Source organism: Acomys minous (genome assembly GCF_964271855.1).
Source record: "Acomys minous genome assembly, chromosome: 2".
Classification (NCBI taxonomy): domain Eukaryota; kingdom Metazoa; phylum Chordata; class Mammalia; order Rodentia; family Muridae; genus Acomys; species Acomys minous.
Genome location: NC_140484.1, coordinates 66,965,679 through 66,972,987, shown reverse-complemented (window position 1 = coordinate 66,972,987; position 7,309 = coordinate 66,965,679). Strand labels below are relative to the sequence as shown.

The following is a 7,309-nucleotide window of genomic DNA, read 5'->3' as shown; positions in this document are numbered from 1 at the left end:
CCTGATCACACAGCTAGACACATGGCCAACCCAACCCATTGAGTTGGTAGCACTGGGGGAAGACATGCCTCTCTGATCTCGATGGGCATTCCTGAAAGGAGCAGGGAAAAAGAAAAGGTTGGTTGGTCAGGCTTCATGATCCATCTCAGCCAACTTGCAAATAACTTGGAATAAATTAATAGTACTCACCACAGCAAGACAAAGGCTTGTACCTCTCTCACCAGCAGAGTGGCTTTCCTGATCTCCTCACCATCAAATAAAATGCCAGTCACCACTTTGTAGGGTTGTGAAGAGGGTGGAAGGCACAATCTGTAGAGTCCAGGAACTGCTCATACCCAATGAGTTCCTGCTCTTCCATGGAAGATTCGGGTCAAATTGGAGACAGGCCTAAGGTTGTAAGTCAGGTTAACAAAGTGCTTGCCTACTGTGTACCCAAACTCTGGGTTCAACCCCACCACCACCACTATATAGATCTGATGTGGTGGTTATTGTACACCTAACACTTAGGAGGTGGATATAGAAAGATCCAAAGTTCAAGATCATACTTGGCAGCGTAGTAAGTTGTGGACCGAGTTTGGATACATGGGGCCATATAGCATGACATCAAAAAGAAACAACACAAAAACTGGAGGTGGATGTGGGGGCGGTGCGGTGGGTGATGGAGCTTGTGTCTTCTTCCACAGCTGTTCGGCTCATAAGGTAAGGCAAGTAGGTAGCATCCGGCTGTGATAGCTCTCAGGGTGCTTAGAGTTACGGCCTGAAACCAGGGCACACTCACTTCTCTATTCCGTTCCTCTTCAGTGAATGTCTTTCATGCCCCCAGAGCAGTGCTGGCCACAGAATTCTGTGTTGACTAGGACAGACACTGCACTATCTTGTCTTTGTCACTGTGCTATTGAGGCCAACTCTTATTAAAGAAAACACTTACTTTGGGGCTTCAGAAGGTTGGTCCATGATCATCACGGCAGGAAGCAGACAGGCATGGTGCTGGACCAGTAGCTGAGAGAATCAAAGAAGCAGCAAACCAAAGGAGCAAGTGAAAGATTAGAAGAGATAATTCTCAAAGCAGCTATACAAGTAACCAACAAGCCAGGGGAAGCCTTCACATTATCACTCATTAGACACATGAGGATCGGAGCTACAATGGGCACCACTTCCCACCCCTTTTCCTTAGCTCAATGAAGCTAATGAACAAGTGGAGACAATTCCCACGGTGATGAATTTGTCTCGGGATGGACTCTGCGGTAGGAATACACATGAACAGGAAGATGACGGTCTCTAGAGGCAAGACAGAAGAGGGTGCATCATCATAACAGCTGTCCTCTTGGGTCAACAACAAGAGTGACAGCTTTCCAAGGATGCCCAGGCAGCTGGTGAGCAGACATCCTTGACATTTTCTTTTCTGTGTGTGATGTCAGTTTGTGGTAGCCCTGGGACATAGTCGTGGTTCTTGGCAGTAGTTTGTGGTAGGTCTCACGGACACACAGGTATGAGACTTCTCCCATCATTTTCTCTAGATTTAATGATTAATTGTTAGTGGCTTCATCTTGATTCTGATGACTTTCACACTTACAATAAAGAAGTCAGATACTATCACATGTTTAGGGGAATGTGGAGAAGTTGGAATCCTGCTACCAGCCATGTATCAGCTATGCCAAGGCAACTGTTCTCAAGTCCTGGGCATTCAGGGAATCATCAAAGCTTTCCATAAAGATTCTGCAAGTGCCAGTGTTAGTGAGGTATCCTGCTCCTCCACAGCTCTAATAGCCACCTTGTGGCATTGCCAGTAGTTAGTGTTGGCTAATCACTCACATGTCAATCAAACAGGAGCCTATTCAGATCATGGCTGGAATTGGGAATGGAACATTTTTACGATCTGTTTATTATTGTGGTTAGCATCCATTGTGCATAGAGATGTGTTCACAGAATATCTGTGGTTCACTGAGTGCAGACCTTAGGCCCCTCCTCAGAGCACCTGGGATGCTCTGCTTTTTTTTTCTATGCACAAACCTTCTGCACAGGACACACTGACATCCTTTGGTGTTTGTTCAGAACATGCATGATTGTACATACATATGTTAACATTGGCATTCTTGGGGGGAGTTAATTGTTCAAGGGTCACCCTAAACGTGTGTGTTGCACATATATATGCAAAACTATTTTAGAGAAAAATCAGGCTTGAGTTGGGAAACATGAATCAAGAGCTACAAAGCCTGAGGGTGGCAAACTTCATAGCAGAACCTGAATGTATGTTAGGATGGACCTGGGAGATGGCACAGAACAATGAAGCAAGCAGTTGGACCTCAGTGGGTCAAAATAAGGCACTGCAGGTGGGATAGGACCAGACAAATGTATTCTCAGAGGAATAAATGTTTAAATGTTAAAGCGTCTCAGTCCCTTTGGCTCCCACTGACTCTCCCTTGACAGGCCCTGGAGGCAGCTCTGGGCTTTTTTGCTTTTCTGCACAAGGATTTTCAGGCATATGACCAGGGTTGAGAGAGAGAGAGAGAGAGAGAGAGAGAGAGAGAGAGAGAGAGAGAGAGAATGCACGTGAGCTTTTATATAAGTGGCTCTCAACCTGTGGCTCCGACCCCTCTGGCAAACCTTTACCTCCAAATATATTTTCATTATGATTCATAAGAGCAGCAAAATTACAGTTATGAAATAACAATGAAATAGTTTTCTGGTTTGGGGGGGAGCGCTCACCACACCATGAGGAACTGCATTAAAGGGCCACAGCATCAGGAAGGTTGAGAACCATTGCTTTACATTGTGCTGCCCAGGTCCTGGACTGAACTCTCCTATGGCAGTCTGTGAGTGGCTCTCAAGCCACACCTGGGCTCCTGTCTTTTTTGTTCCTTGGGGTGGAGAGGAAAGAAAGTCACTCGATTAACTGAGCCCTGAGCCCCTGACAAATGCTCTGATTAGGAATGAGAAACCCCACCACCATATAGTCTCCAACACCTCTTAAGATGAAGGATGAGGAGGCTATCGACACTCTCATCCGAGTTTGTCCACATTCCACTCTCAGACCCGTCTTGGCCCAGTGTGGACTGAGCTTCTTCACACAGTGATGATGCCCTCTAAAGGAGACCCAGCAACCCCTCCATAGTATCCCGCGTGTATTAGGGTACACTTGCTGCTTTCAAAGGTGGCGGTGACTGCAGGCCCTGAGGAATAGGAAGCTGAGTCAGGAGTGAGCTGAGGGCTTAGAGTCTCCCATCCTCACAAGTGGCACTTTGTGCTCCAGGCTCAGCATTCGGCTCACAGTAGGTGCAGCACAGCCCTGGTGAGCCTGAGCTCCTGGGAGACCCTGGTGTTGAATGACCTTTCAGAAGTCTCCAGCAGTGACAAGTTCCCAGGATTCCGGCACTGGGAAAACTGCAAACAGGTGATGGCCACTGCATGGATGCACAGGAAGAAGAGCCCCCTTCTCCTCCAACACACACACACACACACACACACACACACACACACACACACACACACACACCAATTCTGGACCACACTTGCCACTCAGTAATTACCGTATTTCTCGTACCATAGATGCACTTTCCCCTAAAAGTGTGTGTGTGTGTGTGTGTGTGTGTGTGTGTGTGTGTGTGTGTGTGTAGTTCCCCTAAAAGTGTGTGTGTGTGTGTGTGTGTGTGTGTGTGTGTGTGTGTGTGTGTGTGTGTAGGGGGCGGGGGAATTAGGGTATGCTTTATGGTCTAATTGCTGTTTTTCCTGTTTTTCCTGTTTTACTGCTCTAAAAGCTGGGAGAATTTTATAGTCTGAACAATATGGCATATGACCTCAGGCAATTCACTCAGCCTGTCTTTTCTCCCATGATGCAGAGAGAACTGCACTAACAGGATGATGGCATTCATGAGATCCTGAGTGGCAGCAAATGGCCACTCCCTCTCCTCTCTTCCCTCCACAGCACCCCTTCCTCATCCTACTCTGTTCAAGCTCAAGTTCTTGTTGGACTATGGCATGGTGTGTGTGTGTGTGTGTGTGTGTGTGTGTGTGTGTGTGTGTGTGTTACCTCCTCCTGTCCTACTCTATGTGGGAGGCCAGTGCTTTGACTCTTCCATGCAACTAATAAGGAAGTAGAGCAGGGTTTCCAGGCATCCTGACAGGGGCAACAGACAGAACTGGGTCTCAGCACAGGCCACAGACAGTCAGTGACATCAGTGTGCTTGTTATTTTAAAAAAAAAGCGAAAGGCAGGTAAATAAGCGTCATTGAACCAGAAAGACAGCTGGTTTCAGCTCCCCACATGTTCACATGTCCCCTCCCACCCCATCTGCCTCAGAAGGTTCTGGGACAGCCTTCCAGCTTTTTTGCTAAGCATTGGAATACATATTCACATGCTTGTGCATGTGTGCATTAATATGGGCACTGCATAGCACACATGCATGCCATGCCAGTGCATGTGTGCTTTAATATGGGCACTGCACTGCACACATGCATGCCATTCTGAAATCTGGTCCCAGCAGTGTGTCTTAAAGAATGTATTTTTAAAGTCCTAAGAGTAAAGATTAAATTCTATTTTGTCCGTAATGGAAGTAGAAACTGTCCGCATTCTGTGCAGCAGGAACAATGTTACAATGCCCATTGTATAGACATGCCATTTTGTGGTCCTGTGTGAGAGTTTCTTCATAACACTCCGTTTATGGCTGACGAGAAATGAGGTGAGGTAAGGTATAAATATCACTGTTTTCAAAGGTCACTAAATGACTTAGCTGGGACAGAATAAGAGTCCAGAATGTTCCACTAAGGCTTAATTCTTTGCAACACAAAGAAGAGAATTCTAGGATTTTTACAGAGGCAAATCTCAGAGTCACATGGCATTCTGAGCACATGTCCTTCTGAGGCATCCTGCATCCTCTCGAGCAACCGAAGTGAGCTCCCAGGACCTTCAGCACTCTTAATGTCGCAACTGTAGCAACCTGTTACCACACTGCTTGTGCTTATGCTCCGGCCATCTGCTGTGTAGAACAGTGGTTCTCAACCTGTGGGTTGTGACCTCTTTGGATGTCGAACGACCACCTCGCAGGGTCATCTAAGAAAACACAGAGGCTTACATTTTGATTTGGAACAGTAGCAAAATTACAGTTAGGAAGTAGCAACAAAAACAACTTTATAGTTGGAGGTCACCACAACACGAGGAACTATACTAAAGGGTCACAGCATTAGGAAGGTTGAGAACCACTGCTCTAGAGCCCCTTAGCTGGGTCTAGGAGGCCTTGTCTGTCATGGTGCAGCAAAGACTCCTTAGATGCATGGAGGTAGCCAAAGCACACTCTCCATGTTTCCATCACTGGTCCTGCTTTCCCCTGCTTTTTCCCACTCACCCACCCACCCAGACTCTTGCACAGTCATTGTCCTGAATAAGGACAGTGTGGTGGTCAGAGGAAGAGCATCTCCCTGTAACTGTGTCCTGAGAGGACCAACTCCTTGCCCCCTCACCATTTGCTGCTGCTCAGCTCCGTAGAGCCATCAGAGGACCTGCTGCTTAAGGGCTCAGTGTCTCAGCAGCCTCCGCATACGAGTTCAGATAGGATTCCTCCGTAATATATTCCTGCCCCTGAGTTATTATTATCCTCATTGTACAACCGAACAATGGAAATTGGAGTTGGAGGGATGAGCAATGCGCCCACAGACCCGGAGCTCCAGCTTGCCTCTTCTGCTTCTGGGCTTGGGTCCTCCCTGCCTCCTGGGCACTGCCGCTGGGTCTTCTGGGAACATGCACATGGTACAGCTAGAGCTGAACAAGCAAAGTTCAGGTTTCTCTCTGTGGCCTTTCCTGTTCTCCTTTGCAGTGTTTTAAGGGAGCTTCACCTTCAGAGCCAAGCCCATGAAAACCTGCTCACACGCAGCCCCCAGGACGAGACCCCATTGCCCTCACAGAAGGGTCTGTGCGGATAAAGCAGATTGAACAGTCTGGGACTTGGATATTTTTGCTGCGGAGGCAGGTGGCTGAGGCAGAGTCATCCCTAAAATAGAGGAATGTGTAAAACGTTTGCTTCAGATTCTCCTTGCAGGAAGTGAGAGACCGGTTCACCTCTCGGGTCTCAGCCTCCAGCCCTAACTAGGGTTTTCTTGGTAACTCAGAGTATGAGCACTTCATCGGCCATGAGGGTCTTAAAGGCTAAGCCATGAGAAGATGTCTCCAAATTCCAGAAGGGACCACACTGCAGCATCCAGCCCACATAAGAAGGAACCATGACCACAGAGTCAGGGCAGCACAGCCACTGCGGAGACTCCCAAACCCCAAAGCCAAGAGCAAATCCTAGTGGAGTTTAGTGCAGATGTGCCTCACAGCTAAGGATTGTGTTACTGAAAATCTAGTGGACAGGGGCTGTCATGGCAGATGGTGGAGAGTTCTAGCCGCTAAGTTTGTCTGTAGGGGGCGCTGCCTTGGTCCTTCCACAAGTCTGTGACACTGAACTGAGACTCTGCTGTGCTCAAAGGAACCTGGGAGTGTGGCATGCTTTGGGTGGAGCGCCATAGTGCTCTTGGAGACATTATGGGGCCAGTTTGGGGCAACTGGGGAATGGTCTGGGAGTTAAGTACCTAGAATGTTCCATTATGACAGGAAAGCAGAAACTGTTGGCTGAAAATAAATAGCAGATTATAAAACACTATGTACAGAGTGATCTCATTTGGGTGAAGTGAAAATGGAATGAGACATAGCTAGGTGTTAAAAGTGGAAGTCTCTGGAAGGCAGGCAGGCATGAGAGAATCTTCCTTTTTATTGTTGCCTGCCTGTGTCATCCATTTTCTCCTAATTTACATGCAGAGCTCCAGGAACAATGCGAGACTGCTTAAAAATTTAAAAACCCATCCGTCCGTTTGGGTAATGTCAGCAAGTGAACGTGGCAGAACAAGGTTAGCATTCCCACAGGCTAGTCAGAAAGCACCCAGGCAGGAAAGGAGACTGGGACAGAGATGCATGAACAAGGAAATAGAAATGACCGTAGTGTTGGAAACCTCTCAGCCTCATTTGTAATCATAGAAAAGCAAAGTAGAACAAAGACGCAGATGCCTACCGACCTGATCAATGCGCATTGAAAGGAGGGGAGCCTGGCCACGCATCTCAATTCTACTTCGGGGCTTCTCTCTGAAAAACAAAAACAAAACAACAAAAACTCACAACCCAAAATGAAGCATTAAAAAGACAGCTATGGCTAGGTAGCTGGCTCAGGAGGGGGACACTTGCCTGGCTTACACAAGACCCTGGGTTTGATCACCAACATTGGAAAGAGAATTTCCCTATCCAGTGGGAAATGTGAGGCATATTGCATTATTTATAATTCTGAAAA

General features: G+C 47.3%; 1 long non-coding RNA gene across 1 annotated transcript; it reads right to left on the bottom strand.

The window, feature by feature from the left end:
* Positions 1-251: 251 nt before the first annotated feature.
* LOC311588377 lies at positions 252-7,100 on the bottom strand. The gene is made up of 3 exons (XR_014776180.1): positions 7,041-7,100; positions 929-999; positions 252-387 (listed from the first exon to the last, which is right to left on the bottom strand). It is a non-coding gene; the product is annotated as an uncharacterized lncRNA (long non-coding RNA).
* Positions 7,101-7,309: the final 209 nt, after the last annotated feature.